The 12,441-nt window shown below is 58.2% G+C and overlaps 1 protein-coding gene across 3 annotated transcripts in view; it reads right to left on the bottom strand.

Moving 5' to 3' along the window:
• IL4R (interleukin 4 receptor) overlaps positions 1–12,425 on the bottom strand; it is a 36,566-nt gene extending 24,141 nt beyond the window's left edge. Inside the window, exon 1 of one of the 3 annotated variants that reach the window (XM_023746061.1) lies at positions 12,349–12,425. The gene's annotated coding sequence lies outside the window, so the exon portion shown is untranslated. The remainder of the gene's footprint in view (positions 1–12,348) is intronic. The other 2 variants (XM_006104941.3, XM_014447172.2) reach the window with 2 other exon arrangements.
• Between the last annotated feature and the right edge of the window lie 16 nt (positions 12,426–12,441).

Below are 12,441 nucleotides of genomic sequence, written 5' to 3'. Positions count from 1 at the left end.
GTGCTCCAGGTTCTCACCTATTCACCCATGTCCTGTGTGTCCTTATTGCAGGTGTTTTCTGAGCACCTACTTTGCGCCAGGTACTATAGATGCAAACAAGGCCATTCACTCACTCATTCCTTTCTTCCTTCTTCCCTTTGACAAATACTTGAGTGAGAAGAGAAGTTACTGGAAGGTGTGAGCAGAGACATGACACTGTGAGACTTTCCAAACCATCCCTCTGGCTGTGTGGTGTGAAAGGCCTGCAGCCCAGGGCAGAAGCAGGGCCCAGTGAGGAGGCTGTGGGACTGGTGGGCTGGTCCGGGCAGCAGGTGCGGGGCTCGCACAGGGTTGTGGGGAAGGACTGGGGAGAGGAGCTGGGGCCTAGGTCTGGCTGAAGGTGGAGCCCACAGGGTTTGCTGACAGAGTGGAACTTGGGGGTGGGTGAGAGGAAAAGGGGATGAGCAAGGCTGAGGCCGGAGCCCTGAGCGAGTGGAGTGGCCATTTACCGGTGGCATGGATCCTGGAGGAACCGCGTGAGAAGCAGGCCGCAGAGAGCAGGGGGCAGCACCCTCGGAAAGTGTAAGAGGCAGCAGGAGGCACCGTGGGTGCCCTCACTCACGCTGCTCCTGCAGGGGGTGACCCCGGGAGGACGAACAGAACCCTCCAGGGGAGGCGGGGAGTGTGGAGAGGGAGGAGAATGTCCCAGAGGGCACCGCGGCTCCCTGAGGGCAGGGGACGTGCCTCGTCAGAACCCGAACCCCGAGCCTGAGGCTGGCACACAGCAGGCACTCAGTACACGGCCACGTGCAGGTCACTGTGTCCTCGCTGAGGCCGTGCACAGCCTCCCTCTGTGCCGCGCTGTTCCAGACACTCTAAGGCCCCCCTGAGGTGAGCAGGATTATTGAACCCATTTTACAGATTCTGAAGGCTCCTGGGAGAGCAGAAGGAGGGGAGGGACAAGTGAAGAGGGAGCGAAGGGCCAGGAGGAGGCACGGCCAGTTCCTGCCACACAAGCCGGGCCCTTGGCTGCGGCGATGGGTAGGAGAGGTCGGGATGGAGCAGGGGTCGGCAGGGCCAGAGACGGCCTGTCTGCAGGCCTGGCGAGTAGTCCTGATGCCCCAGGCAGCGGGGCCCTGAGGGAGGTTCCCCAGGAGAGGCGGCTTCCAGAAACCCCATCCACCTGTGTGTGCGGACCACCCACGGGGCAGGCGCTGGGGGAGGGGCAGGCTCCACCCTGTCTGGGAGTGGGCGTGGCGGAGGCAGTGGCTGCTGGTGGCAGCTGGGGTGGAGGTGGCCTTGGCAGGCAGTGGCGCTAGGAAGGGAGCCGGCTTGCTGGGGGAGACCACACACCCCGCCACACTGCAGACACGTGACTTCACGCGGGGGGTGGCCCTGGAGCCATCCCGGAGGCCATATGTCCTGGTGGCTGAAGGCCGGCGGCTGTGCAGTGAGCCACGACTCTGAGAGGAGCAGGAGAGGCTGGAGCGGGGGCCTCCTCCATGGACGGGCGGGCCGGACCCCTGGAGGGAGGCGCCGTCTCAGGGACAGGCTGGCATCTTGTGCCAACGGCCACTTTATGGCTGTGTGTACCCCTGTGCCGGCTGTGGACACTCCGAGTCTAAGCATTCAGTGGGGCCCCTGGGGAGGCACAGGCGACTCCATCTAGGATTCTGGAAGCCACGCCATCGGCAGGAGGCCCCAGAGGCCCGGGGAGGAGGCTGAGCTGGCAGCCCTACAAGCCCTCCTCCTGCTTTATTTCTCTGCACAGCACTTCCTCCTCAGCACATCACACACGCACCCTTCCCGGTCACTGTCCGGATGCCCGCCGGATGCCAGCTCCCACAGGGCCCGAGCCTGTGTCCGCCACCTTCCTGCTGTGGCCCCAGAGCCCAGGCCAGTGCCCACACAGAGCAGGGCCCACAGATCCTTGTGAATGGAAGGACTGAACAAACTCCCCCTGGCTGTGCGCAGGGCGCCTGACCAGCTGGCATTTCCACCTCTCACTGCTGGACAAACACTGACCACTCCTGGCCTGGAGTCCCCTTAACACCCCAATGCAGGCACGATGGGCCACCCGGAGAGCTGACCTCCGGGGAGCCGGTAATTGGGGCATTACCACGGTTATTACTCATTTCCTTGGAGACAAGACACATGACGTCAGGCCTCGGGGCACTGATTAGATTTTGGCTGTGTTAGCGACAGTCTCGACAGTCGACGACAGTCCAGGCTCTCAGGGGGCCTCCTTCCTGAGGTCCTCAGACGGCACCACAACTGCCCGGCCTGTCCCCAGTCCCTCCAGCCATTAGACTATGGCAGGTGCTGGCTGTTCTCATCGCCTTTAAAGGTGGACATGGGGACCCCGGGGCCCAGGAAGGTTCAGACACCTGCCTGCGGACGCACAGCTGTAAGTGGTGGGGCTGGGATGTGATCCTACACCTTCTGGCTCTGGAGTCCACAGCCCAGCGCCTGGCACAGAGGAAGCAGCCATAAACCTGGTCCCGTCCCACACTTCCCTGTGTGCTCTGCCGGCAAGCCCCTGTGAAAGACGTAGCCCCACACGCCCGGCACAGAGGGGGACACCAAGGCTCAGAGGGGCTCAGAAACAGTCCCAAGGTGACGAGGTCGGAGGTGATCGGGCTAGAACTTGGCCTCCATCCTGTTTGCCCAGCCCTCACCAGTGAACGTGTCTCCACAGTGACCAGGACTTTGCCCCCGGGCACAGATAAGCGCGCCCTGTTCATTTTCTGTCTGCAGACAGGCTGTGGGGGTGGCGGGGCAGGGGTGCTTCCTCAAGTTCTTCCTGTTGTCTCACCCTAGACCAGTGATGGCGAACCTATGACACGCGTGTCAGAGGTGACACGCGAACTCATTTTATTGGTTGATTTCTTTGTTAAATGGCATTTAAATATATAAAATAAATATCAAAAATATAAGTCTTGGTTTTACTATGGTTGCAAAGATCAAAAAATTTCTATATGTGACACGGCACCAGAGTTAAGTTAGGGTTTTTCAAAATGCTGGCACGCCGAGCTCAAAAGGTTCGCCATCACTGACCTAGATCATTCCGGGCAGTCAGGGACGCACCGACATGTGGGGCCACTCATGTTGGCAGGACTCCCGGGCATCTAAGACACAGAGCATAATTCTGGCCTAAGTGTGGGGGCCCTACCTTGACTGTCTAGAAGAGCTTGGCAAGCTGGGGTCCTCTCAGAGCCTCAGTCTCCTCATCTGTGAAGTGCGGGCAGAACCACTTGCTCATGGGTGGTTGCAGGGAGGCAAAGAGACCATGGCCGGTGGCAGAGGCCTGGGACCGTGTGATAGAGCAGGTGGCCAAAGCTCATCTCTAAGCACCAAGTGAACTCTGAGACGCTGAGGAAATGACGGCAACACAGACAGGTCTCACGGGTTCAGGCTGAGCGAACGAAGGGCAACGCTGATTCTACCAATAAAAAGTTCCAAAGGAGACAAAGCGATCTCGGGGTTAGAAGTCGGGATAGTGTCCTTGCAGGTGGGGGCAGGAGGGAGCCTTCCGGGGGCTGGTCATGCTTCGTTTCCTGATTGGGCTACACATGCACGTGCTCACTGAGAAAATGAATGAAGCTGCACACTTGTTTGCTCGTATCCTATATAATAAAAGGCTAATACGCAAATCGACCAAACTGCAGAACAACCGATTGCTATGATGCGCACTGACCACCAGGGGGCAGATGCTCAATGCAGGAGCTGCCCCCTGGTGGTCAGTGCGCTCCCACAGGGGTAGTGCCCCCCAGCCACAAGCCGGGCTGACAGCTGGCGAGTGCAGCAGTGGTGGCGAGAGCCTCTCCCGCCTCCGTGGCAGTGCTAAGCTGTCAGTTGGATGTCCTCTGAGGGTTCCCGGGCTGCCAAAGGGCACAGGCCGGGCTGAGGGACCCCCCCTCCAACCCCAAGTGCACAAAAGTCGTGCACGGGGCCTCTAGTGTTGCAATAAAAAGGAAAGGAGAAAAGATGGATGGGAGGGAAGAGACTGGAGTGTGCAGTCTAGGGTACTGGGGTGTCAACAAAGGTCTCAGAAGCAGCCTTCCTCAGGGCTGGAAGGATCCCCAAGACCCGAGTCCACTCCCGATCGATGCTACTTCAGGTGCCCGTAGGGCGGCCTTTTACAAGGGGCCATCTGCCCGCTGGCACCTGCTCAGGTACAGGGCACTCACTGCCCTGGGGCGGCTCCCAGCCCTCGGCCACCTGCTCCTCGGCCATAGAGTCACTCCTCCAGAGTAAACACAAACCCGTAAGAGAACTCAGGCGCCTGGCCTCAGCGAGTGGAGAGGGCACAAGCGGACACGCCCGGTCCCACAGGGCACCGCCACTCTGCATCAGCACGTTCTGCCACGTGAGACTGAAGGCTTTTTTATTTTCCAAAAGCAGCCAGAAATCCAGACTGTGTGAGTGTTACCCTGACGTGTAAGTGTTGGAAGAGGTCAAGTTTTAAAAACCACACCCATGTGTGTGGTCCCTCGTGGTCCTACTATCACCAGCTGGTGTCCTCCTGGAGGGTGGGGCGTGTCCTGAGATGCCAGGACACCCCAACAAGTGGAAAAGAACAACAGGTGAGACCCCCACACCTTCCCCAGGCCCCAGCACCCCCAAAGGTGAAAGGCTGCTTTTCAAATGTTCCCTGCCTTCTGTCCCTATTATCTTTTGCTCATTATGGGATGCCAGTTGCTATGGTAACGAGAAAGAAGGGGGGCACTGGTGCCAGTGAGGATTCCAAAAATTCTGCAAGCCCCACTGCCTTCCTCCTCAGTCCTGACACATCTGCACTCTCCCACCCTCCCCAACCGTGCCCAACTCCCCCACTTGCACTTCACGGGGGCGGCCCTCTGGCTCTCGCGGCCTCCTCCTGTGCCACCCCCTCAGGATATTCCTGGCCAAACCCCGCGCTTCCTCAGCCCTCCTCAGCGCTCTGCCCGTCCCTGTCCCAGCCGCCTTCCCATTCTCTCACAGTGAGCTGTGCCCACCACTTCTCTCCATCTGCAAAGTTCCTCTAGGCCAGCCCGGGACTGGTCTTACTCATGCCCCTTTGTGAACAGAGGCAGCGGCCGACCGAAGGTGACCAAAGCGAAGTCATCGCCACCTCAGGTGGGCGCTTTCCCACATCCAGGCCTCTGCACCTGCCTTCTTGCTGCCTGGAACGCCGGCCCACACGTACGCCCAGTGGCCAATATGTGCACAGGGACGTTTGCCTTTCGTATTCACTATCGTAGTTATTTCCACGAAAACCCAGAGAGAAGGGCAAAGCAGGCCCTTCCCCAATCTATGGATGAGGACATTGTGGTCCAAACAGGGAAATGACTTGTCCGAGATTACTAAGCAAGTGGGTTGCAGAGTTGAGACTGAGATGCAAGTTTTTTTTTCTTTAAAATTCATCTGGCCACAGACTGGGGTCAAATAAAAAGCCTACAACTTTAGAGTAGAAGAAAAGAAAATAAAGAATCAGAAAATTAGCCAAGAAAAATGCAAATAAAGATAATAGGTATAGGTATATTAATACCAAATAAAACTGAATTAAAAGCATCAAAGTATTAAATGAGAGAAAGGTGGCTGTTTTATACTGATAAAGGAACAACTGGCCAAGAAGGTATAACACATGAACCCTTCTTCTATTCATATTTTCTATTCATATGCAGCTAATAACAGCTTTGAAAAGAAAGCAAAAACGAAAAACAAACAAAAAACAAAAAAAAGAGAGAAGGCCAGGGGAACAGATCCTCTATCACAAGGGGAGATAAACCAGGTAGACAAAAACACATAAAACATGAGCAACATAAATGCTATAGTTAGCAAGCTTGAGCTAACAGATATATTTCTAGAACTTTCTATCCAATAGATAATATACCTCCTTTCAAATGCAAGAGGATCATACAGAAAAATTAACCAGAAAATCTTACAAAGAAAATCTTCATTTTTATATAATAAAAGCCACAAATATTAACCATCTCTCTCTCTCTCTATATATATATATATAAAACTCTAATATGGAAATAGACCAAACGGTGGAACAACTGAATAACTGGTCGCTATGAAGTGCGCTGACCACCAGGGGGCGCATGCAGAACATGGCGGCGTCAGCTGCTGTGGGATGGTGCAGCAGGTGAGCGGGGGTGCCAGACCAAGGCAGGGTGCCAGGTCGCTGTCATCAGGGTGAGCCTCTGGTGGTTACTGAAAATTCTTTGCTCCCGCATGCGGCGGTCCTGCCCGGCGCTCGCACTTACTGCTGGTGCCAGCCTGCTCGAACCCACTGCCGGCACCCAGCACCAGCCCTGATCGCCCTTCAGGGCTTCTCCACCTCTCCCTGCTCCTGAGGGTCGATCAAGGCCAGCAGCGGCCTCTTGCCAGCCCCGCTCGCACCCGCTGATGGCACCGGCCCCAATTGCTCCGCGCCATCAGCAGCAGGAGCAGGGCTACTGGCAGACAGGGAACCAGGGGCCACAGTGAGAGGGGCCGAGTGGGGTTGCGGAGGATGGGCTGAGACTCACCCCTGTGCCCACCACAGCCTTGCGGCCCACAGTTCCATTCAAGGTGCACGAATTCGTGCACTGGGCCCCTAGTAATGCAATAAATTTAGAAATCAGCAGTAAGAAAACTTTCAAAAATTCCATCTACCTTAAAATGTTTTAAAAGCACATGCACTTTTAGACAAAAGAGAAATTGTAAACTATTTTAGCAGTCAATGACATTGTATAACAAGACCTGTGGAATAAAGCCAAAACAGTACTAAGAGAAAAAAATATAGCCATTCAGCCTGAAGTACGTTTATTAGAAATTAAGAAAGACTGATAACAATTGTTAGTCTCAAACAAGGAATCTCAGACTGGAAGAAACTTTGATAGCTGCTCATGTAATTAGAAGAGAAATCTGGAGTTTTAACTAACAAGCCCAATATGAGCCCCAAGTGGGACACGGCTGCTGCAAAGTATGACTGCAGGTTGCATCAACAAAGGCATATGCTCCAGATCCAAGGAGGTGAAACAAGAAGCTATGGAAGTGAGGTGGATGTTCCCTGTGTGGATCCTTCAAATAAAGCTCTGCAAGATGAAAAAAAAAAGTCCCTTTCCTCTCTGACTGGGAAGTTTCATATGGGACTCTGACCAACTGGATCATGTCCAAGGCCAGACTGAGCTCTTCCCTTCCTTGCGTCAGGAAGACTGGTTAAAGAACTCTGGCTGTGCAGCCTGAAAAAGAGAAGTGCTGGGTAGGGGCTGGAGGACGACGGTCACCGCCTCCAACGGGCAGGACCGGAGCCAGAAGGTGAACGCTCCGGGAAAGCTCACCTGGCTCCATCTCAGGACAGATCTGTCGGAGCTGCCCGGCTGCGGGGCCCGCGGGGGCCGCTGCTCCATCGCGCAGGCAGCCTGGCAGGGGCTGCGGCTCCGTGGGCTCAGAGGGCTGCAGCCGGAGACCTGGTCTCTCCTCTCCAGAGTGCCTGTCCTCCTCTGAAAAGGCACCTCACCTCCTGCTGCTCCGGGAGCCGCCGGCCTCCTCCACTCCCCCCACGCTCTCAGCGCCTGCGCTCCTCATCTCCCACCAAGAAACCCATCCCTGCCTCTGCTCCTCCTGGGGACGGCTCCGCACAGCGGCTACGTGCAAGGGAACGACTTCCTGGTCAGCGGCCCTGGGCTTGAAGCCAGACGCTGCCCCTGCCGAGTTGTGCCACCAGGTAAGGCTCTACCCTGAGCTCAGCTTCCTCCTCAGAGAAATGGTGGGGGGGGGGGGGCACCCAGACATCTACCCGCCTCGCCCCAGCACAGTGCCTGCTATGGAGCGGGGCCTCCACCGTCCGTCCCACCTCCCCGCCCCCTCTGCTTGGGTGCGTCCTCACTGTCTGGGGGAAGGGGCTCACTGGTACATGGTCGTCTGTAACGCCACGCCCGGCCTGGCCACGCCCACGGGGGCCCCTGACCGCAGCAGGGGGCACACCAGCAGTGGTCAGAGCAGCAGGTGGGCCTCCGCATTTGAGCCCGTTTCCATGATGTGTCCAAACCCAGTGGTGCAGACTGAGGACCCTGGAGCGGCAGGTCGCAGCCCTGCTTGCCGCCTCGCAGCTGTCACCCTGAGCGAGTACTAGACCATTCTGTGCTGTTTCTCCATCTGCGACGTCTGGAGAAGAGCGGGTCCTGCTCTGAAGGCTCTTCTACACATGGAGTGAGACCACGCAGGCACCGGCCCTGTTGACTCCCCATGGCCCCGCCCGCTCCGCCTGGCTCAGTCCCATCCAACCGCATCGGCTTCCTTGTGGCGGGTCCCACACACTGAGCCTGTCCCCACCCCAGGGCCTTTGCACTTGCTGTTCTCCTCCAGAACACTCTTTTCCGGAGGGTAGCCGCGCGTCTTTTACTTCAGGTCTCAGCCCAAAAGTCCCCCCCCCCGGACTCACCTCCCCCACTAGACTCAGCTCCACAAGGGCCCTCGCTTGGCTGCCGTGTCCCCAGCGCCTGGCATGTTCGCTGAGTGAATGCGAGCCGTGAGCCCGGCGCTGGCACTCGGGACACGTCACTTTCAGCTTGTGAGCGGCTCTGCGGGCTGGAGGCTGCTGGTCCCCCGATAGACCTCTGCTCAGAACGACACAGCCTCCCCTCAGGAACCTGCTCCACAAACCCGGCTGGTGACCGGCCCAGCAGGTCCCAGCACCCAGGCCTGCTGCAGCCAAGACCCTGGACTTCTTAAGCCACCTGGAGGCGAGGAGGCCCCTGGGGGCCCAGGGCGAGAATGAGTCGGCGGAGCCAAAGCTGAACCCGAGGCATCAGCGCTTCTTGGAAAGGCACAGACACGGAGACGAGCGGCCCACGCAGGGCGAGCAGCGGCGGAAGCAGGTGAGCAATGAATGAGACCTTCTCTACTCCCAGCCTCTGCCCCTGTCTTTACTGTCCCTCCTCAGGGAGGCCATGGCCCGCGTCACCTGCTCCCCTTCTCCTTCGGGGGCGGTCACTACCAACAGGACATCGCGGGTCCACGTTCTCTCAGAGAAATCCTGGGGCCAGAATCCCTCCGATTATACAAAGGTCGCCGTGAACAAAATGCCAGCCGACAGAAGCATCCCCCCCCCCCCATGTGTCCAGAGCAGCACCCGGGACCCATCACAGGGACATCCCTGCAGGACGGATGCGCTCAGCGAGGAGGAGAAACAAAGGCCCAGTGGCCCCAAGCTGAGCTCAGGGCAGGTCGTGCACCCAACTGACGTTTTTGTGAAAAAACTTGCGGTTTTCCGAGCCCGTGGCTTTAGGAATTATACATAAGGGTGGGGTCTGTGAGCATGTGTGTAGGTATGGCCTGTCTTCTCAAGTGGAATTGAAGCTCAGGAGGCAGGGACGGTCCAGTGCTCTGTCGGCAGCACCTGGCACCTGCCCGCACAGGTACGTGCTCAATACACATTCGAAGAAGAAATGAATGGGGAAGCCAGGCGTTGGATATGGAGAGGTGACTCTGTCCTAAATGGGACAGAAACTGCAATCACTGAGCCACGGGCAAGGTGCCTATAAAAATTATCTTGTGGACACCCGCCCCCCCCATATACCCATTTCACTGACAAGCAAACCGAGGCTCAGAGAGGTTTGGCAGCGGCCTCCAGATCACAGAGAGGAAGCAGCAAGCTCACATCTGAACCTGGGCCCCTGCCTTCAAGCTCTTCTCTGCGCCTCCAGCTCAGAGGAGCAGAATGGCTTGCTGGAAGTCACACCACAAGCAACGGAACACAGCCCACCTGATGCCGGCTCCGGCAGGACCTGCAGCCACCGCTGGGCTCTCCCACCCACTCTGGCAAGGGCAAGTTCATACACCTTCCTCGCAAGCCATCGGCCTGTCTTCCAGACTAGCCAAGGGGAGTCTGGTCTGACATGGCCAGGTACGGCTCCACAGTGCCGGCCATGAGGAATGCTGGGAAAGATGTCCCTCTCGGTCACCCCAGCAAACTGGGACAGTGAAGAACACAGGCTGGGCAGGGAGGGAGGTTCGAATCCCTCCCTCTGTCAGTCCTACACATGGGACCGCAGGCAAGGCCACCACACACATCGCTGATTCTGTTTCCTCGCCTGCAAAACGGGCAGACTAACCCCCATCCAATGGGGCTCATTTCCTAATATTTAACAAATACATAGTGCTTACTCTGTACCGGGCATTGTTCTGTGTGCTGACACTTATTCATTTCATCGTCACTGCAATGGCATCGTCACTGTACTTTCACAGATGGGGAAACTGGGGTCCTGAGAAGTCAGCTGCTTAGTAAGTAGCAAAGCTGGCCTCTGCATCGGGCAGTGTGGCTCCAGAACCCATGCTCTGAACCTCCGCGCTATGCTTCTCGACAGTAACAACAGACAAAAACCCTTATTATGGATGGACTATGTGTTGGAAATTGTGATCAGTATCTTATAAAACATGATGCTTGATTTCACAAATATGAGGGAACGCAGCACCGAGGGGCCCCCCTCCCAGGTGCACGGGAAGCAGCTGAGGGCAGTGAGCTGTTTGATCCCAAACTCCTCCATCCTGGGGCCGGACAGGGGGCAGGGGACAGGGGACAGGGGACAGGGGACAGGAGAGGAGGGCCCAGGAAAGGCCCTCTTCCCACCTCTTTGACACCTCACTTCAGCTCCTTTCTGAACCCGAGCAACAACCTCCCTGCCTGCTGGGCTTTCTGCAGCCCTGGGATCCGGGGTCCACGGTACAAACACCAGCACTGAGTCACTGCTCTGAATGTGGAAACCCTGAGGTCACCCCACACCTGCTGGGAAATGTGTGTGTTGTAACCAGGGCGACTCGCTCGTGGTCCCCCCACCCCCGCTGCCTTCCCTGCGCCTCCCTCCAGATTCAACTCCAAAGGCCGGTGGGGCCCAGGAATCTGCATGGCGGCGCTTAGGGCTCAGGCAACGGCAGGACACACTGGCCTACGCCTCAGCATGGCTCTCGAGACCTTCTGCAACGTGGCTAAGCCCACCTTCCCCCCCTCTGGCTTCTCCCTGCTCCCTAGCACCCCACACCGGCCTTTCACACTCCCAGCCTTTGTCCACCCTGTTCCCACTGCTCAGCGGACCCCCTCCCATTCTTCCCTGCCCAGCTCCTCTGCTCCTCCTCCACGGCTGGCTCAGGGTCCTGCTCCGTGAGGCCGGTCTCATGCCCCTGAAGAGCTGATCACCCCCACTGTGCTCCCCCCTCCCCAGAGGGAGGCCTCCTCAGGGCAAACACCGGAGCCCAGAGCAGCACTGGAGCGGTGCCGGGAGGAGCCTTGTGAGTGCTGGTGAGTGAGGGAATGGCTGGGCTGGCCCCTCCCAGCCCAGCCTCAGCATCCTCCTCTAATCACAGGTTGGACTAGCCCAGTTCAGGGCCCTCTGCAGGACTCTGGAACCCCCTGACTGTGGGGGACACCCTGGCCATATGGACACCCAAGCCTCAGTTTCCCCAACAGACTTTAGGGTTTTAGTAAAGCGCTGATGTCCCAGCAAATGCTCCAGCTCCTAAGAGGCCAGCCAGAGGGGAGGAGCTGCGGGGTCACAGCTCACAGAGGACTGGGGCTCAAGCAGGCTAGAGCCGGTCTGGGGGCGCGCTGTGAACCCCAGCATCGGCCACCGGTCCCTGGTCCCGGTCTCTCCTGATTATAGCAAATATAGATTTGGGGTTTTGTTTTTAAATCCAGATTCCTGAGTTTACTGCATCTGAATCTCACAGAAGGGGGCCTGGGAACCTGCAGTTGATCGGATCCCCGGAGAATTCCTTTATTTGGCAGTTTGACAAATACTTGTCAGGTGCCGGGTTCCCGTCCTCATCCACGCCTTCCCGGGGGCATTTAAGCTGCCTGTGCCCGCGCGCCCTGACCTGGGAAATGGCCGTGGTGCAGAGCACGAGGAGAGAGGCTTTTCTGACTTAACTCCGGAGACTTGCAGCTTCAGAACAGCCTGCACGGAGGCACCCAGGGCTGGGTCCACCCAACGACATTCAAATAAGGAGGCCAAAGGTGGAAGGCAGGCCGCGGCCCCAGATTCCTCCAGCTCGTCTCCAACTGTACACTTTCAGACCTGCCGCACTTTCTCCCCCACAGTCTCACCAGCTCCCGGTGCGCGGGCCAGGGGGCGACGGCCCGAGGCCCAGGACCTGTGTCACCCCACGCGCTCCGCATCCCCAAGCCCCTAGAGGCCGGCCCCGCCGATGTCTCCGCACCAGTTCGGAGGCGCTGGGCTTCCGAGCACCCGGGCCAGCCTCCCTGCCCGGCTCCCCGCCGCGGCGGCCCCGGGGCATCGCGCCCTGAGCCGGCTCCTCCCCGCGCGAGTCGGGCCCGGGACCCCGCGCCTGGCCCCGCGCTTCCCCGACGCCCCGGCGAGCCCCCGCCTGCGCCCCGAGTCCTACCTGCGCGCTCCGGTCCATTCCCCGGCCGGTGCCCGAGCGGGAAGTGGCACCTGCCGGTGGCCGGGATGGCGGCGGAAAGCGGGGCTTTCCTGG

The sequence above is a fragment of the Myotis lucifugus genome, unplaced genomic scaffold (assembly GCF_000147115.1).
Source record: "Myotis lucifugus unplaced genomic scaffold, Myoluc2.0 scaffold_624, whole genome shotgun sequence".
Taxonomy (NCBI): domain Eukaryota; kingdom Metazoa; phylum Chordata; class Mammalia; order Chiroptera; family Vespertilionidae; genus Myotis; species Myotis lucifugus.
Note: the sequence above shows the minus strand (reverse complement) of the source record. Positions and strands in the feature narration are given on the sequence as shown.